The following is a 21,516-nucleotide window of genomic DNA, read 5'->3' as shown; positions in this document are numbered from 1 at the left end:
TAATGCATTATTTAATTATTTTGCATTATTTTATTATTATTTTAGGTGAGACACTTAGGAGTTTGTGAACTCTCATTGAGTTACACAACTCTAATTAGGCAGATGGTGTCTACAACACAAGAGTATGCATCATTCACTGAGTTGTCATGATGACAACACAGTTTTCCACACTCCTCATTTAGCACATGTTGTCTACTCCACTGATTTGCGTGCTACACCATTGTAGTCTTATCCTCACATCATCGCACTTAATCCCATACTTAATGGAGGATAATCCATATTTTGTGGACATGTGCCTGGTTGTATGTCATGTCATGTTAGAGTAAATAATTAATATTTAATTATTTATTCTATTGCTTAAGCTTACTTAGGTCATGCATTTATTTAATATTTTATATTTAATGTGTGTTGTGGTTAGTTGGTGACAACACGGGAGTTTGTTCCCTTCTAGTTGTCACACTTATCTTCTACCACCTTCCAGCTTGTTCTACAAGCTTCCATGAGCTCTTTATATTCGGGCTCTCTCTCATTGTAAAACATCATCTTAACAACATCACATTATTGTAAATACATTTCTTCTTGTGTTTGCATTCATGGTGTCTCTCATGTTCATTTAGGGTTTTGCCCGTGCTCCATGCTCCTCCCCTTCTATGGCTTCTCTTTGACAGGTTCACATGCAGGTGATCTTGGCGTCTTCGGAGTTGGCTTTCCTCAACTCCAACATGGTATCAGAGCCTTCCTGCTGCTGCTTCGTTGAGGAAATTTTGAAGTCATGATTTGAAGTCACAAACCCTAGTTTGTTTGTGCAATTTTTCTTCAAATCAGGGGATCAACGAATTTTCGGAGCACTTTGGGCCCAAACGGACATCACCATTGGATCCGAAAGGCCGTTTGTAGTCAGGATTCATATAAAACTTGTCGTTTTTGGAGACAAGGCATTTTTGGCAATTTTTTGAGGCATCCAGGAGTTTGTCGTACGGTCGTACGGACGCAGCGACGGATTTTTTTTTTTTTTTAAATATATTTTCGGGCACGCCGCCACCACCGTACCACCTGCACGCAACCCGCAGCGGCCGCAGCAGGCAGCGCCGCCCGCGCTCCGCTGCGGCCCAGCCTCCTCCCGGCAGCCGCCCGTCCGCCGCCCTCCGCCGGCGGCTCCTCCGTCTTCGCCGCCACCTCCTCCCGACTCCGCTGCCCTGCGGCCGCCTCCGCCCGCCAGCGCCGCTCAGACAACTCTGCAGCCCGTCAGCAATCTGTAGCCACTGCGGGGGTGACACGTGGCCTGGGCGCCACGTGGCACCTTGCCACGTGGACCCGCCACGTCACCCCTGCCACGTCAGTACTACCACGTGGCAATGCCACGTGGCCCTTTTTTTTGCTGCGACGGCCACCAAACTGTCAAATTTAATCAGCTGATTTGCTGACGTCAGCGCTGCATCAGTCCTTGCATGCACCTCTCCTGTTTCACTTTTGGACCTACTTGTGGTTTTTTGGCCATAACTCTTGCATACGGAGGTATTTTTCCAATCCAAAAGAAGCGCCGGAAAGCTGGTTCCGAGACAGAGATTTTGGTGTAGGTATTTTTTGGTTTTGATGTTTTTTTATTGCCTTTTTGTTCTGTTAAAGTCCGAAGTCCTGTTTTTGACTCCGGCATGCATATCTTTTACATCCCATGTCAGTTTTTTGAAAACTTTATATTTCTGGAAATCTGGTGCTGTGTTCTTTTCAGAAATGTAGTCTTTTTTCTTCACTTTTGGCCTCTTCTCTTTCTATCATAGTTTTGGCATTTTTGCTCTATGGTGGATATTTTGAGTGTTTTAGGCCCGAGGATCGTTTTCCTGGCATGGTTTGCTTTATTTTCGACTGTACTTTCTTTTGGTTCAGCTCTTTTTCAGTTCTGATCATTGTAGCTATCATTTTGAAGCACTTTTTATTCTCGCACTGAGATAAACTGTCACTTTTGTATTCTGGGAGTCATGAACGTTGTTTTGAGTTAGGTGTACTTGCACTATTTCATAAAGCACCATGGGGGGGATTATTTGTTTGCTGTTTTAGGCATTCTCCCTTTGTCAAGTGAGTGTCCCTTCCACGACATTAGCCTCATGCAGAGTCAGTTAGACCGTGTCTTTATCAGTGTCTGTACCTCTTTCCCTCTCTCCTCGTTCTTGGTTCGTTTGTAGGAGATTTGGCTCACCTTCTCAGTTGCCTGTCATCACACCCCGTCTGCATTAAGGGGGGGTTATGTTGTGTTCTAATGCATCCATGGTTCGATGGTTCGATAGTGTGAACTATGTATTCAGTGGTTGATCCTATATACAAGGCGATTGCAGTGGCTGGCTACCCATGCATTTCGGTGAGATGGATCATCTACCATATAGACATGCTCAGTTTGTGCCTTCTTCTTCCATGGAGGTTTCTTCAGATCAGTAGTTTGGCAGATTTGCGGCTTCTTCATGCTTCAGTGATGCTGCTTCTTCATGATCATTCCTTGTTCCTGTTTTAGGGGACAATTTCCCTAGTTGGAGACTTCTTCAGCTCTTCACTGGGTTCTTACCTCTTTTTGGGGGAGGGTTTTTCCCATGTGGTTTTCTCTCTTTCCTCGCTTACAGAGGTTGCATTCTTCTTGCATTGTACTTGGGTACCTAACATGGCCTCGTTGCCGGGACCCATTATGCATTTTCATCTTTGTTTTGTGAGCTTAAGGCATTTCCCTAAGTTGCACTTAAGGGGGGGTGTTAGAGTAAATAATTAATATTTAATTATTTATTCTATTGCTTAAGCTTACTTAGGTCATGCATTTATTTAATATTTTATATTTAATGCGTGTTGTGGTTAGTTGGTGACAACACGGGAGTTTGTTCCCTTTTAGTTGTCACACTTATCTTCTACCACCTTCCAGCTTGTTCTACAAGCTTCCATGAGCTCTTTATATTCGGGCTCTCTCTCATTGTAAAACATCATCTTAACAACATCACATTATTGTAAATACATTTCTTCTTGTGTTTTCATTCATGGTGTCTCTCATGTCCGTTTAGGGTTTTGCCCGTGCTCCATGCTCCTCCCCTTCTATGGCTTCTCTTTGACAGGTTCGCATGCAGGTGATCTTGGCATCTTCGGAGTTGGCTTTTCTCAACTCCAACATGTCATAGTGCTAACTTCTAGGCATTCTAGAAGCTCTCCTGAGGCCTTTATATTCAGGCACTCCTAGTGTACTCTCATGTTGGCTGTATCCAATTATTGAATGAATATCATCATTCTGATCATACTTTGCCTATTTTGGTCTACTGTGTGCTATTGTTGAGTTCTTTAGTTCTTGGGTGAATTTTGGCCTAAGCCAAATTCTTACATGGTATCAGAGCTGAGGAGGATTCTCATCACATAGCCGTTCGAGACCGTTCATGCTTCAGCACCTCAAATTCAGAGGATCTGCAGAAATTGAGAGCGTCTAGAGCTAGATCTGACCTCTCTGTTGTGTCTGGAGCACTGATTCAGTGAAGATTGACTATAAACTTGCCTATATTGAGTGAAAGTTGATCGAGAGGCAAAAATTTTTTGCAGACCAGCCCTCGAAGGCACCGATTTGTAAATTGGGTATGATCCAATCGATCTGATTATTTAATTTTATTTTCGGATTTGTCTCTATTTTTTGAATTTGGCATTTTTCAGAATTAATTGGATAGCAGAGAAAATTATTTTGGCCGAGCCATCACATCCCGGCCCGGCTCTGTTATTGGTTGTGGAATTATTTTGTTTATCATAGGGTTCTATTATAAACTTCGAGCTAAAATAACCCGATCGTACCTCTGCATACCGCGGGTTGTACCTGTCCGAACCGAACACAGCTTCAAGAGATCTATTTTTTGGCAACCATATTCCCACAACCGAGAAGTCCACGATATTGGGCACCTCTATTCATCAACCGACGTCACTCCCTTACATCATTTTCGGTGGGCATACATCCTATGGGAGTCTTTCACTAAGGATTGAAAACTGCGGCACTTTGCATATATACAACGTATATTACATTGCGCCCACGCATGTGAGATCATTCCAAACAATTCCCAGTACCCTCGCTCACCGGCGGATCCAACACCGACTACCGCAGATTGCAGTCCGAGACCGAAAAAACATTTTGGCAATCTGCACCCAGTGCCACGCGGTGCTTTGTTATTTGCTCGTCGCGGACAGTGCACAGTCAACATTGACTGTCCTGCCATGCAAACAGACATGCAGACCCTATCCTGCATAGTCAGCGAAGGTCACCACATCATCGTATGAAAGAGTGTAGTCACTAATTTTGTACTTTGTCCGTACATTCTGTACTGCCACATCATCTAGAAGGCAAAATTTTCACAGACGTCATCATTTCAGCACCCTAAAATTGATGCCCGTCTGGACGTCATCATGGGCCAAATTTGAATAGCTGCGACAACCATATGATCATCAAATTTAACCCCATCTTTTGCTAGTGCAACCCCTCACCAAATTCATTTTCGTTTTGGCAGTCCGACTTCAAGAGGCCATAACTCGCACATCCAAACTCCAAATCAGGTGCAATTTTTTGAAAATGGGTAAAATTTTCTAAATTTTTCAGTGGTGTAGCTAATTTTTGGTTTTGGTGTATGGATTGTTCAGAATTTGCATGTTTTGGCGACTATACCTGGATAATCTTGCATTTTTCAACTTCAAATGCTCTGTACGGGCACATCTGGAGTCAAAAATAGGTTTCATTTTTTTGAAAGTGCATTTTTTTTGCCTACTTTCTAGATCTGGCATCAGATTGTAGTGTTTTGTAGACAAAATTGTCACTTTTCAGTAATAGGGCCTTTCTTTTCTTTGTAATGCTTCAGTATTGTAGCACATTGTAAAGTTTCAGATTTTTACTCTATTAAGAGGCTGTAAAAAGAAAAATCAGAAGTCCACAAAGGCCAAAATTGGCAAGTGGCTCATTGTAATCGCACTACTGATAAAGTGCCCAAAGCATCTATTTTGGGGGGGGTTTCTTGATTTAGTGAAAAGGGGGGGTATTCTTGGTGTTGTGTTCTCTCGTTTCTGCAATTTTCTTTCATTTTTTGCATTATGGGCAACTTTAAGTTTCCTAAGTTAACTGCTCATAACTATGCTATGTGGTCTATCAAAATGTTGTATCACTTAATGCATAATGGAGTTTCACAATATGTAGATGGTACTCTTCCTAAACTAGTAGGTGATAATGTATCAACAAGTGAAATTTTTGAATGGGTAGCCATGGATAGAAAAGCCATGATTCGTAACGTTGATGTAAAATAATTATACACAATCAAATCCAGAAATTTGAGAGCACAGGGGATAAATTATCAAAAAGACTAGAAATAAATACATAGAAGTGCTCCAAGACCCCATGTAAGAAAAACTTAGAAATCATTTTCAAATCTTAGAACTTTGATTTTTTTGGGTCTTGCTCAAGCGCACAATTTTATAAGTTTTGAAGATGCGTAGGTGTGTAGGTGTTCAAGGTGTCCTAAATCATCAAAAATGTTAGAAATAAGTACACAATATATCTCTAAAACCCCATTTAATAAAAACCCAGCAATCATTTTGAAATTTGGAACTTTTATTTTTTGGGACTTGAGCAACTTGTGCAAGTGCACAATTTTACAAGTTTTGAAGATGCACGAGTGCAAGGTCCCCAAGGTGTGTGCAAGTTTGCAATTTGGAAGTTCTAGATATATGCACATCCAAAGGTCCCCAAGAATTACCCCCAAACCCATGACTTTCAAATTCCAAGGAGTACCGAAGAAATCACATTTCATAGATTTGCACTCGAAAATCAAAGATAATGAATGCTACTAGATGGTATACAAGAGAAGAACTAGAAAAGATCAATAATTGGATAGATAATATACAAGATGTTAATAAGGTCATGTTATCTATGTATGAAGATATCTAGGATATGCAAGGAAGAACACACACCCAACTATTAGAAGCAAAGAAGTATGATAGTGTGGCCATCTTGGAGGTTTTCGATGACAACTCCAGAATACAACTATGCTTAGTGGAAATATTTGTACAACAATTCTAAGCATCATTTGAAATAGTGTTGTCTAAGAAAGATGTGAAGCACATTTTCAAAACCAAGGAGACCCTACGGGGGTTGGGCTCTAAGTTGGATGATTTTGTAGAAGTAAGGCAAGAAGTTTGTGATGTCCATAGGGAAGTGAGGGTAAAGTAGGAAGCTTAAGACTTGTCGAATCCTCAAGAAATCATTTTTGTCATCCAAAAGTTCAAATTTTGGATCAGTTGTGGTGGCACCAAAAATTAACTACGAGTTCCATTTTTTTAGTGTTTCATGCACCAAAAATGTGTTTTGGCAGCGGTTTAGTTGGTAAAGACACATAGTAAAGCCCAAGTTTGCATCTAAAGAAGTTTTAGAGACCCCCAGATTATCCCAAGTCCTCTCTCTTCTTATCTTGTTATTTTTTATAAGATTTTGAGTCATGTAAGGGTCTATGCACCATGTAATAAATAAGAATAAGAGTGCAAGTCTACTTAGCACCTAGTTAGGAGTTTATTAGTACACAGTTTGCTTAAAGTTAGTGATTTTAGCATGCTTTTTTCAAGGAAAAATCCCTAGATCTGAGAATTGCATTAAGGATGTGGTTTCTTATATATATAGAGATGTAATATCTATTTAAGGTTGACATTTTTTTGCAATAAAGTATGCTATTAGTGCTCTCATTCTATGTGTAGTGATTCTTGTTGAAATGTGCATTTGCTTTGTGAATTTATGTTCACTGTTGGTGGAGCCAATGATTTTATTGTGTTTGAGTGCTTGTAAAGCCTATTAATTTTTTTTTTTTTCATTTACTAAAAAATTCCTATGTTGTGATGAATTGGAGAAAAGACCACCCTCAAGTTCTTACATAGCAATTTGTCTCGTGTATTCACACTTTCTATGGCTATACGATTTGATGAGTTGGAAAATATGCTATAGTTTTTATTGTTCCCCTTGATGATTGCATAGATGAAGTTGAGGACATTTTGCTCCTATTTTCATTGGTTTCTACTTGATCTCTTTCAAAAATTTAATCTGCAAATGTGTTGTGTCTATGACTTTTGTCTGTTAGGAATTTCATTTACTTTCTTGTTACCCTAACTATGTTATTTTCTTTTGAACACATGGCTCGAATAGGAATTCATAGTGGTTGCATTATTAGGATTTTCATTCATCCTAAAATATGAAAATATTTAAAAATACATTGGATTGTGTTCATGTTTTGGTTAAGCTTTGAAAATTTTAAAGATACCAGCAAAGGCCTCCTTGTGAACATTCACAATTATCTTTAATTGAGCTATCTGGTAGGCTGAAAAATAACTATCTGAAATGTTGGAGTTGGTTACCTTTATTATCTTTCCAAGAGAGAGATTCACAAGAATTTTATCTTTTGGAATCATGCAAAATGACTGCTCAACAGAAGTGGTGCTAGAAGGAGGGCACTGATTCTACAATTTTCTAAGTATGAAGTTTCATAGTTACTAAGGCATGTATGTGCAGATGTTCATAAGTATGAAGGTATGCTAGTGCATTCCCCCAAAGGTGCACAAACTGAAAAATTTTGATCCACCATCTCCATTTCAAAGAGCATTGAGGTCTTCCCCCAACAAATGCGAATTCTTGGAACTCAACCATTTCTATAAACCTCACAATGATAAAGGGATTCCCAAACTTCATCCATTCATGCTACACATTTCATCATCATCATCATCATATACCTCACACTCTACTACCTCTCCACACAATTTTTCTCAACCCTCACCAAGAGAAAATTCAGCTACTACTATCATGCACTGTGGCTTTATTCAATGCCCAAAGTTCACCATTGAGCCTAATTGGTCCATCACATGACTTGCCCAAAAATTTTGAATATTTTTTCCCATGGTTCACCTATGGAGAATCATGGACAATGGAAGATCACATTACAATTTTCAAAGAAATTTGTAATCAGAACTAGATCTAGCATATGGATGTGTGTCACATGTTCCCTTATAGTTTGGGGGAAATAGCATTCAAGTGGTACCTCAATCTGTAGAAACATCAATCACATATTGGAACTCTTTTCAGAGAAATTTTCTAGCACAATTTAAGGTCTACATTGATCCATGTATCCTACATCATCAGTTCATCTCAATAAAGAGGGATCCCTATGAGTCTCTCGTAATTTAATCATTGCTTCTATAGGATGTATCAATGAATGAAGTCTCCTTACATTGTACCACAAGAGACTATCATCTAGATCTATTTGGGAATAATGGATTCATTAATTTACATTTTTCTAAGAAGGCTTCCTCCTAGAGACATCAATATCCTTGAGAAGGTCTTCAAAGAGGTTGTTGCATTCACAAAGTAGGTAGATCCCCATGGTGGAGGGAACTTTAATAATGTAGTAGCCATACCAATTTTTCTAGTAGGAGTGCCTACTATGCTCAATCAAATGCCGCTACTGAATATAATACCTTTACTACAATAGGTTATTGTTTCTCTAATGCCAACAATTACATATTTAGTGTATGAGCCCCAAAAGACTTCATTCTTTGAGTAGAAGACTTCTCCACCTGCTAAACTCAAAAACAATATGGCTAGTGAGTTTGAGGTCATGAAGAAGAAAATATCTCTTTTATCCAACCAACTCATCACAATAACATTGAATTTCTCAAGACACCAAGGCAATCATCCAAGACAACTTGTTATTATTCTCAAAATCAAAGTAGAAATTATGGCCCCTACAATAACATAAACAATGAGAACAATGGTATTATAGGTATGAGTCTAAGTGAAAATGGATATGGGTATAATAATGTTTCAGAATAGTAGCCCCAAATCATGGAGGAGCAACCTTTGTAATTTAGTACAATGTTGTTTGAATCATATGACAAATCTACAGGAGAACAAAATGATGAAGATGATCAAGAGGAATTGGTGTTCCCATTCAATGAAGGGAAAGAGCATGGACACTTTGGGATACATGTATATTGCAACAATAATAAGAATACACAAAGTTTGAAGAGTAGAGAAGAGCCCCTAATAGGTGATATATATCTATGGTTACATCCTACTCCTCCAGATGTGTAGGTCTGTAACACTCCAATGCATTATGAGGCTCCAACCAACATTACCCTAATAGATCAGAAGGAATTACATGTAAAAGATGAGGTTTTGAAAGATTTTATGGATAACATAACAAAGAAATTGAACTATCTTGGACACGATTATAATCCAAATGTGCTTTTCTTCCCAACTATTATCAACTCCATCAAAGGATTCATTCAAAGTTAGAATGTGCTAGTTGCCAAAATGCAATATCTAATGTGTTAGCATAGATATATTAGCCTGTTGAAATAATTGGAAATAGTGAAATTTTGAAATTTTTGATGTTGCAATGAGTGTGGGTATCATAGAAAATTATGAAAGGGAAGAAAATGTTAGGGTTGCTAAAAAATATGAATTAGGAAGTAGTAAAAAAGAAGATACCAACGGTTCCTACAAGCATATTGGCCCCCATTGGATAATGATAAGATACCTCCCTCAAAACACAATATGTCATTAGACGAGATGGACATATGGCTTAATTTTGTCTCAAGATTGATTAAGGAGATGTCATTTTATGGGTATTCTATGCACATATCAGACCATGCAATAAAAAATTCATGTGAAATTCATCCTTTTGGGTTCCATTCAGAAGTTAGCTGTCCAGATTTCTTGTTAGCCTAAGAGATCGCAATGCAAGATAGGTATAATCATGAACAAGTTTAGTCAAGACTTGAGGAAGAAGATGCTTTGGTCAAGGGTATTGATAAACATTTCAATTCAAAAGACGTGTGTGATTGAGGTTGTGAGTCTAAATGATCTTAAGTGTGATTATGTGTTATTTGGGGCTAATGATAACAATAACATGGATCAAAATTACAATGTTCTATCTTTTCAATCTTGTTTTGATAGTTATATTGCATCACCAACACACATGTTGCCCAGGGCACATGGAGTTTTGTACCATGAGATAAGACCACCTGAAGGAGAAATTGCAATGTGTTAGTGTACCCCTATGGTGGAAGACTCGCTAAATTAGGTGATATCTTTTCAATATCCCTCTCAGTTTAATGATTTTCAATTTTAATATGATGTAAAAGGTAAGAAATCTTGTTTGTGGATTAACCATGACCATGGAGAGTTACCACAACTTTTGATGTTGTGTGATTTGTGCCCAAAATTTGAACCAAGATTGTCCAAATTTTATTTTTCTAAGTCCAAAGATAAGTCAACATTTTTAGAACTATATGGGGTGGGTTGTTGCCACTGCACATAATGAGAAGTCTACTAACAAAAAATATACATTCTTATTGTTCAAGGGTTTTGTATGTAAGTTTTTGTTCCTTTTCTTTTGAGTTAAATTAGGTAGGTGTTAGTTTTTTTTTAGTCATTTTTTTTACGTTTTGCATCTTCTTGCATCTTTTCTTTTTGAGTCTTTGAGTTGAGGAGTCAGTGTGTTTTGTCGAGGTTGATCCCAATACATGGTCCATCTCAACTAGTTTTGATTTTTTGAAGAGGTATTTCTTAGTCAAGGCACTCAAGGGATAAGTCTTGCAAGAAACTTGATACATGTATCGTAGAAGGAAGCCTTGGTCTTTGGTTACCAAGCTCAAATCCAAAGTTTATTATTCTCACCACTCTACACATCTAAGATCGATACAAAGGTTATTGTTAATACAAGCGAGCAGTGATTGAGATTCATCCAAGTTAATTGGTATGGGTGATGGTAGTTTTTAGAGTCTCTCCATGTTACTTCTTGACGTGTAAGTTTGCCAAAATTCAAAAAAAGAGGAATGCAAATAATAAGAGTCAAATGAGGTAAGATAAGATAAATTTATTAATGTCCAACAAAAGACCACCAAGGGTGTAAGGGGCTAAGAGCATACAACCAAAGAAGTATTAGACAACAAGACACCAAATGATGTCTAAGAAAGAGAAAGTGAGAAAAAAAGAAACAAAAAAACAAAAGAGCCAACAAAGAGGCAATAGCTATGGATCCTTCCTTAGTTGAAAGAAATCCAACATTGAACAAGATGGTTCTAGGTAGGAAGGAACTCTAGTCTATCACTGCGAGTTGTGAGAGTGGTGCCACTAAAGAGTAAGAGTAAATCCGGTGTGGGGTTTCATTGATCTAGAGTGGCCAGCCATGGAGGTACTAGAGGAACTGGAGGTCTACTTAATCCCCCACATTAGAGATAAGGGGGAGAAGAAGTTGGCAATGAGGAGTTGATCTGAGGCCTTTTGGGGGTCAAGTGTTGTAAAGTATGGTCCTGGAATTGCATTACATCCCTGAGATAGAGTGCCAGACACCTCTGATCCATATATACAAAGAAAGTCACAAGAGAAATACACTCACTAAATAGATAATATAATCTCCCTCTAATCTTATAGTAAGATGGGCAATCAAAGATGAAATGGGTCTTAGTCTCAACCTCAGTCAAGGAGCACAAGCGAAAAATCAAATTCTCTCTATCCATATGATGATCAGTCTAGATCTATAATCAGTGGGGAGCTAGCTTTGGAAGATCCAAGGGAGATGTATAAGGAATGACACCAATGCCATGACAAGTAGCTAGGTCATGTAATAATCCCACCAGTGAAAACCAAGAAGTTCTCAGCTTAAAAGGCCATCTTAGGATGTAACCCCCCAACTAGGTTACTCTAGGGCGTGGTGATATATTGTTTGTAAATGTTTGTCTTGACATGCCCATTCAACTCCTATTGTGATAGGAAGAGATGAGTGGGAGCATCCAATGAAAACTGGAAGGGAGGGAGGTGGTCAATATCAATCCCTATTGATCTCAACAAAGAGGTCACTTGAGTGTACCAACATCAACTTCTAAGGGAGTGATCCAAGGTAACAATGAAAATAGAGGATCAATAGACCAAGTAAGCATATCTATGATGACCATCCACAAAATTTGAAAATCCAAAAAGTTGGTGAAGAAACCAAACCAAATAAAAATGGCACCCAGTTTGAAAGGATGAGCTCCAAATTCTTCCATAATAATGTCACAGGTGGTGAATCTATGGCATCTAATAATGTGTTGGAGAAGCAGAGTATGAACATGCTCAATAGAGGCTCGATCTAAGTCAAGTAGAGATGGTCCCCATATGACTAAACCATAAAGCACTATCGGTTTGACCGAGGAGTCTAGAAGGGACAACTTGGACATTGTGTCCTGGAAGTGGTGTTTGAAGCATAGTCTCTCAAGCATAGCAAGGGAGTACATCCCCTTTTGTTAACTATGGGTTGGATGGCCGGCCTCATACTAAAGTGATGTCCCAAGAACTTGACACTAAGGTATGTGTAAGAAGAGCTAATCTCAATCTCTTGTCCCTAAAATTTAAAGTGTAGATTGGAGCTCTCCAATCAGTTGAATACCATAACCTGAGTCTTACTTAGGTTCATAATCAGTTGTCGCAAGTCACAAAAGCAACCCGAATTGTCTAGAAGCCTCTAAAGACTCTGAGGAGAGGATGCTAAATGGACCACATTGTCAACATAAAGGAGAATGGAAATCAAAACCTAGTGTAAGTAATAACCATCACCTAGGAGCGAAGACTCTTAGAGAAAGGTCTCCAACTCATCAATATAAATGCCAAACATTGTGGGGAGAAGAGGGCAACCATTTTTCACCCCAATAGTCATTTGGATAGGAGCTGAGAAACCCTTAGGAATCTTGAACCTCCCCACAACATTCTCATATAACCTCATAACAATTTTCAATAAGATTTTTGAAATCCCAATGTCTTTAAGACTCTGGAAAAGGGCCACCCATGGAACGATGTCAAAAACCTTATGAAAGTCTACAAAATAGAAGTATACTTTTGTAGAGTGATGTTGAGCCTCCTCAATAATAGCCCATAACATCATGATGTGGTCCATGGTCTAGTAATCTTCTCGAAACCCAACATGGCCTCTAGCTTTGCAAGCCCTCATGTTAAGCTCTCTACTAAGAATAATGTTCAATGTTGTGGTGTAGAGTTGGGAAAAGGTGTGTCCAATCATGATAGTCCTATAGTTGTTGGGGTCAAAAATTAGTTTAGACTTATGGATTAGATAGATCGCATGCCTCAACTAGGAGTCTAGGAAGCCAGTGCAGACCATTATGTTGAAGAGTGTAGAAAGAAAGGAGCACAACACCGAGGTTCCAAGCTTAAGGAGCTCAACCTGAAAAACCCTCCTTGTCAGTCACCCTACTACATCTCATTTATCTAATGGCTTCAAGAATGGTGGAGGGGGTAAAAAGATGGTGGCAATGGGGAGGTGGGTGAGGTGAAAGGGGGGGGGGGGGTTGTTTAGGGATGTCATACAGAGTGGAGGCATGCACGATGAGGGAGATGAGATCAAGGGAGGAGAGCAAGGGGGGTTAAGTGGTGATGGAATAAAGTGTGCCATAACAACTTGGGATCCTGAGAAATTGTGGCACACAAAGAGTAGCACTGGAAATTAATGAATGACCATTTCTTGGAGCAAAGGAAATGATGATAAGAGGGACGAAGGCTGGTGAAAGTGGTGGAGCAAGTCTTAAAGGTTGAGTGCAAGTGGCAATGATAACACTTATAATCATCATCAAAACATTAGTTCATAGGGCATGTACTATAATGTTTGGAATGAAAAAAAGGATGATGGGGATGGAAAGGAGAGTAGACTCCCATATCATAGTTTTTAGCAAGTCATACATAGAAGAAGCTTGGTCAAGCTCAAAGAAGCTACCAGGGGGAAGGAGCTAGCAGAGATAGAAGGTGAAGAGGATAGGGTCTCTCTCAGGGAAGCAAAAGTGGGTAGGGGTGCGAGCTAGAACAAGAAGAGGTTGGGGAAGGGGGTGAGATGGGGGGTTCAAGGGTGGGGGAGAAGCTAAGTGAAAGGATGAGGAGAACATGGTTAGCCAAGGTAAGGTGGGAGATGGAGAAGTAGCAAACTAAAGGAATGAGGAGGAGAACATGGTTAGCCAAGGTAAGGCTGGAGATGATTGAAGAAAGAGCATAGTCCACAACACTCACACCACCAGAGTGGGGCCAACAAGTGAAGATCTCAACACCTGGGAAGCAAGAGAGATTATTCAAAATCAAATCTAGAGAAGGTGGCACCCATAACTAGATAAAAGTCCACAACTATCTTCAGAGATGTGTTGGAGCCCAAAACTAGCTGGATTTGTCTCGAAAGTACAAGACTAGTTTGAACCACAATCATGTCAAGGTGTCTGCAAGTCTCTAGTCTAGGAATTAAAGTCCCCTAAAATGATGATGTCATTCATAGTTGTAAACATGGAGATGCACTCCTAGAAGTCCAAAAAAGGGTATTTATCCTTGCGAGAAGGGGCAGGCAAGAAGTAGTAAGCAATGATCAAGATATCTCTTTGACAATGTCTAGTATGAATGGTTTGGCTGATGTGGATCCATAGGAGTTTGGAATGGAAAGAATTCAAGAAAGTTTGAATGCTCCGAGAAAACTCTAAGCACTACCTGAGCAATTAAAAATAAATAGAAAAACACAAAATAAAAGATCATGCAAGGTAGTACAGTCTAATCATTGTCTTGTATACACAAAAGGATTAAAAAATAAGTCAAATGGAAAATGTATGAGATCTCTCAAATTATATATATATATTACTAAAAAGGAAAACTAAAAGATCACTCATTAAAAGAACCCTCTAAATGGATTTTCACATCTGGCCAAGAGTGACAAAAATGGGTTTCTTGAAGATTATCAAAGCTCTTGTTGATTGGTGAAGATTAGTCCCAATTATTTATTACTTGTGGTTGCCTAAGCTTGAGAACTGAAAGGAAGACATTATCCACACACTGAATGTGAAAACTAAAGTTTTTGATTGATGGCTAAGATTGTAACCTCTTATAAAATTAGTGTTAAGTTTGTTTCTTGATTGAGCCTAAGGACGATTGTTGATAAAGAAATGTCTTTGTCATTTATTTCTTTTGTCAAGGCTATTTGTTGTGGTTCCATAATGCACACCCCATCTTTGACTTCAAAAATAGGGGGCCCCTTCTTTTTTGTTTTCCTTGCATCCTTTAGTTCGTTGATCTATTAGATCATAGACTCTTGCAAAAGACCTTGGCGGTCAAGAGGCTTTAGGTCATGTTGGCTAGGCTTTTGGGTCAGTGTTGTTAATTTCATTTTTTGGTGAGTTTCCAATTTTTTTTTAAGTGTTTTATTTTGCATTTTTCACTTTTTATTCCTAGAGCATGATGGTGACCCCTAGAGTCCACTAGACCTAACAGATATTCATGATTTAGATCATTACCAAGTTAATTTACTTTGATTGGTTTGTTGTATTCAATAAAACATTGTTGATAATTGCATGTGCAGATTCAACACACGTATCTTCAGAAATTGAGGTTAAGTAAGTAGGAGTTCAAGTCCATACTAGTGTTGGACTATAAGAAGGGAATAAATCATCAAAAAGACCAGCAATAAATACATAGAAGTTCTTCAAGCTCCCATCTAAGGAAAACCTAGAAATTTTTTTGAAATATGACAACTTTGATTTTTTGGGTCTTGTGCATATCCTCAAAGTGCACAGTTGCACAAGATGTGCAGGTGCACAATTTTACAAGTTTTGAAGATTCATATGTTTGCATGTGTGTAAAGTACATACGTGAGAAAGTGGGCCTAAATCATCAAAAATGTTAGAAATAAGTAGACAAGAGTGATCTAAGACCTCATTTTAGAAAAACCTAGAAATAATTTTCAAATCTAGGAACTTTGATTTTTTGGGACTTAAGAACCTTGTGTAGGTCCCTAAGGTGCACAGGTGTGCAAAGTACACAATATTACAAGTTTTAAAGATGCATAAGTGCAAGGTGCGCTAGTGTGCATGTATGCAAGTTTTCAATTTTGAAGTTCTAGAGATGTGTACATCTGAAGGTCGCCAAGGATCACACCCAAACTCACAAATTTCAAGTTCCAAGGAGTACCCAAAAAATCACACTTCATACATTTGCACTAGGAAATTAGAGATGCCAAATGTTGCTAGATTTTATATAAGAGAATAACTAGATAAGATCAATGATTAGATTGATAATATACAAGCCAATAATAAGGTCATGTTATGTATCTATGAAGATATCTAGGATATGCAAGGAAGAACACACACCCAACTATTAGAAGTGGATAAGTACTATAGTGTGGCCATCTTGGAGATTTTAAATGACAACTTGAAAACACAACTATGCTTAGTGGAAATAGTTTTACAAAAAAATTGAGCATCATTTCAATAGTGTCTTCTAAGGAAGATGTCAAACACATTTTCAAAACCAAGGAGACACTGAGGGATTTGGGCTCCAAGTTGGATCATTTTGCAAAAGGAAAGAAGTTTACAATTTCCATGTGGAAGTGAGGGAAAAGTATGAAGCTTTAGACTTGTCAAATACTCAAGAAATCACTTTTGTCATCCAAAAGTTCAAAGAAGCACATCTAAACATCATTTTGGTCAAAGCTCAACAAGACCTAGATGGTGGAAACAAAAAATTGTGGACTCTAGAAAATTCTATCAATTTTGATCCTGCCACCTCGAAAAGTGTGCAGGAGTGCAAGTGCGCAAATGTTGAAGTGTTAGAAATGTATAAGGTCCTCAAGGTCCCAAGGTGTGTAGGTGCGATGGTGCACCAATAGTTTTGGATCAATTGCAGTGGTGCCAAGAGTTAACTGTTAGTTCCTTTAGTGTTTCATGCACTGAGAATGCAGTTTGGCAGTAGTTTAGCTAGTAAAGATGCACAATGCAGCCAAACTTTGCATCTAAAGAAGTGATAGAGACTCTCAAATCATCCCAAGTCCTCTCTCTTCTTATCTTGTTCTTTTTTATAAGTTTCCAAGTCATGTAAGGGTCTATGGACCATGTAATAAATAAAAATAATAGTGCAAGCCTACTTAGCACCTAGTTAGGAGTCTGTTTGTACATACTTTGCTTAAACTTACTGATTTTAGCATTTTTCTACAAGAAAAAAATCCCTAGATCCAAAAATTTCATTAACAATGGAGTATCGTATAAATAAAAAGATGTAATATGTATTAAAGGTTGAAATTTTGATGCAATAAAATATGTTATTGGTGCTCTCATTCTGTGTGTAGTGTTTCTTATTGGAATGTGTGTTTCCTTTGTGAATTTATGTTCATGAATAGAGATGGAGCCAATGTTTTTATTGTGTTTTAGTGCTTGTGCAACCTATTAGTTTTGGTGTTTTTCATTATTTAACAAATTCCTCTATTGTGACAAATTGGAGAAAGGATCACCCTCGAGTTCTTACATAGCAGTTTGTCTCATGTACATGCACTTTTTGTGGCTATATGATTTGATGAGTTGTGAAACATCCTATGATTTTCATTGTTCCCATTAACGATTGAATTAGTGGAATTGAGGACATGTTGCTTCTAATTTCATTGGTTTCCACTTGATCTCTTTTAAAAATTTAATTCGCAGATGTGTTGTGGCTATGACTTATGTCTGTTAGGAATTTTGTTTTGAAATTTTTCATTTACTTCTTGTTACCTGAACTCTATTATTTTTTTTTTTTGAACATATGGTTAGAATAGGAATCATAGTGGTTGCATTATTAGAATTTGCATTCATCTTGAAATCTGAAAAATATAAAAAATAGATTGGATTGTAGTCACATTTTGGTTAAGTTTTGCAGAATTTAAAGATATTGATAAATGCCTCTTTGTAAACATTCACATTTATCTTCAATTGAGATATCTACCAAGTTGAAAAGTAATTATCTAGAACCTTGGAGTTGGCTAACTTGATCATCTTTACAAAAGAGAGACTTGCAAGAATTTCAGTTGTTACCATCATGCAAAATGACCATTCAACAATGTCAGAATGAGAGGATGTCTTATGTTATTTTCCAATAATTGGGATCCACCCTCTTCAACCATAGAAATCTCCTCCTAAGAATCTTGAAGAAATGAATCTATCACAATAGAACTAGCAAGAAGAATTTGGATAAACCCAACAATGGATAGAACAACAACAACAAAACTAGAACTGGCAGATATCCTTGCACAACCTGCCTCCACTAGTAAAGGTGAACCAACAAGAATAGAAGATAAATTGATAGATTTTTTTGAAAGTTGTAAACCAGTAGTGACAATAGGGAAACTAGGAGATTTTCCAGTAGACCCAATAGGAGTAGAACCAGTTGTAGAGCTAGCATCAACTACATCCATTCTAGCCATAACACTACCCAAAGTAACACCAATAGCATCAATTAGATCAAGAGCAGTAGGAGAAACTATTGTAGAGCCTATAGGGTCAATAGAAGGAGAATCTTGTGCAATTATCTGGGAGACATTTTTCTTAGCAATAGTGCAATGTTTAGAAGAGATCCCCTTCCACCAAGAATAAGTCTTAGTCTTAACCCTTTGTAAACCCATAGAGCCACCAAATAACTTCTATTAAAGCATTTTTTACATCTAAATGAAATCCATTCATAGTCTAAAGTTTGAATCCAAAAACCATTAGGATGTGCCAACTTGATCTTTTTAGGAAATCTCTTAGAGATGTCCACCTCCACCAAGATCCTTGCATAAATAGAATGCATAATATTTAATGACTAATCATCAAGAAATAACCAATAACATCTCCCACAACTTCCAAAAAGGGATCTACGAAAGATGAAGAGCAAGGTTGGGAAGCCTCACCCAAATTAGAAACTTGGTAAAGGATTCAGAGGTAAAGGAAAAATCAGGGTGCCAAGGTTTCACCATCAATAGATGATGTTGAGTCGACCAAGTAAAAGGAGCACAAAGGATCTTCTTTTGATCCACAACATTCTTAAGCTTAGCAATAAAAAATCTCTTAGCTATAGGGAAAATGTGAACAATACCAGATGAAATAGGTTCCCATGGTGAGGAAATTCACTCATGGAAGTCAGATTGACTTGACCATAAACCATAGAAATGACACATCATAGCATGATCTGAAAAAATGTTGTAAGAATCTTCAATGTCTTTCACTGTATCCTCCTCCAAAGAGATCCAAATAGGTTTAGAAATAGGAAAAGGACCCTTCAACTTTGAACCTGATCCACCACAAGGAAGAGGACCTAAAGACCCTTTCATGACCTTAGCAACATAGGATAGAGACCCATTAGACCAAAATTTCCCAGCAATCAGCAAGGTCTCGGCAGGTAGTAAAGCACTAGCAGAACAAACAAATGACATACCACCATTGGCCAATAATAGATCCCTAACAAGACTTGATAAAGACCCAACTAACTACAAAGAAACAATGCTTTGCAAGGCCCCAAAAAAGATGTCAACACTAGTACTTACACTAGCACCAATAGAAACCCTAACAGATGCGCCAGAGACATATTCAAAAGAAGGAGAAGCCCTAGTACCAACACCAAAGACAATCAGCAATAACACTTGTAAAAATCTTACTAGAAGCACTGACACTAGAAATAACACCAATAGTCGACAAAACCCTAATGTCAACACTTGTGCCTATACTAGCACCAACACTCGCACCAACCACACTAGTGCCAACAACAACACCAATAGTCAACAAAACCCTAGCACTAACACCTACACTAACACCAACACCTATGCCAACACTCACACCAATTATAGCAACAATACAAACGGTTGGCAAAACCTAGCACTCAAACTCATGATAGTACTAGCACCAACCATGTTATTTTATATATTTAGGAATTCATTGTTAATACACATGTAATATTAGAATAATAACATAAAATTAAAATACACCCAAGATCACTATTTGGAACTCAATATCAATAACAAAAAACAATAACTTGTCTTACAAATTGAACCACACTAATATCATTTAAGTATGATATAAATTATTAGTGTGCATATTATAGGCATGACATTACAATTGCTTTCAAAGATAATCATTTGCACATTAGTGATTGTACATGAAATAACATTCCTATGAATACTAACATGAAAAACCTTAGAAACTATGTTGTAGTTGATTGTTGCAAGTTTGATATTGGCTCTAGAGTGAGTTTTTATAGATAGTAGATCAAGAATATGTCACCCAATGTTCTTCTCACTTGAGTTGACATTCACTAATGGTCTAAACTAGGGTTATAGTGTTATGCCTCCTAAACCTACACCTCTAGTTTATTATGACTAGACTAATATTAAAAGGAATAAGTTTTCCATACAATTTTGATCATGATATAGTTATGTTAGAGCTTGATGGTACCTTGATGCAACCTCCATTATTCACCAAATCTTCCACAAAGGACCCAGTTTGACACAAAACACATCTAACATTAATGTATTGCCACAAAATGGCAATAATGCATGTCCCAATTTTATAATGCACTTTTCATACTTTCCTAAAACTTTACAAACACTATTGTATGATTTTGAGCACATAACATGACAACATTCTTAATTTTATGTAGATTCTCTTTTGGAAGTGATTGAAGCTATGGTAACTTTTTGATGGTTGATGAAGATTCATCAAATATTTTGCATTCTACTTATGCAAGAATCCTTGTTGAGGTAGACATTTTTGAGGGTCTACTTGAGAAATTTAAAGTTGGGCTTGCTAATGGGAGTACTTGAATTCAAACATCAGATTATGAAGGGATTCCCTTTAGATGTAGAAAATTCCACAACACTGAGCATTTGGCACCTCATTGCAGTTTTCAAAGGCCAAAGAATAATAAGAGTTCTTCTTGGTTGAATGGGGCTTCTTTTGAAAACTATTATGTTGATAAGAATATTTCTCAAGCTTCCTCTACTGTAGAATCTCCTTATCATGTTGCTCATGTCCATGTTCCTCTTCTGATTGTTTCTACTTGTAATACTATGGGTAATGAGGTGGTTGTTTTGGATACTATTGTGCATCCGCTGTGGTGGTGGAGGATGTCAATGTTGAGGTCCCTAGTACAGTTGGTTTTTGTTGTTTTTGTTCTCTATTGGAATAGATACTATTGGCTCTACCTATGTCTCTTTTGTTGGCTCTTCTATGACAAATCTTCTTTTTCTAGATTCACAGGTGCCAATCTCATTGGTTAAGGGGTGGATCCCTATTTAAAGGAAAATACCATAAGAAATCCTCTCCTCATTTCGACATCTTTGCTCCCATAAGAAGGGTGGTAAAGGAAAATCCTAGTGTTTTCCTAGTCATATTTGTTTGGGGGTTTCTCTCCCTCAGGGCTAATTGGGACTTATTTTCCCTTTAGCAGTTGGTCTCCCATTGATCTATCTTTCTTGGTTGTTGTTTTTCATTTTGTAATGGACCACTAGACCTATATTTGTTTACTTGGTGGAAGAGATCCATGTTGATGGAGTTCTAGATCTCACTTAAAGTCTATTTGTACATGGTTTTAGGTCCCCTCAAAACTTGCTTTTACCCTTAATCGAAAAGAACATTCCTAATTTCACAATTCTTAATGTAATGTTGCTAAATACTAATCAATGAACCCTAAATAGTAGGAATTAA

The sequence above is a fragment of the Cupressus sempervirens genome, chromosome 5 (genome assembly GCF_028749045.1).
Source record: "Cupressus sempervirens isolate cs-2001-9-10 chromosome 5, ASM2874904v1, whole genome shotgun sequence".
Classification (NCBI taxonomy): Eukaryota; Viridiplantae; Streptophyta; class Pinopsida; order Cupressales; family Cupressaceae; genus Cupressus; species Cupressus sempervirens.
This window is presented reverse-complemented; position numbering follows the sequence as displayed.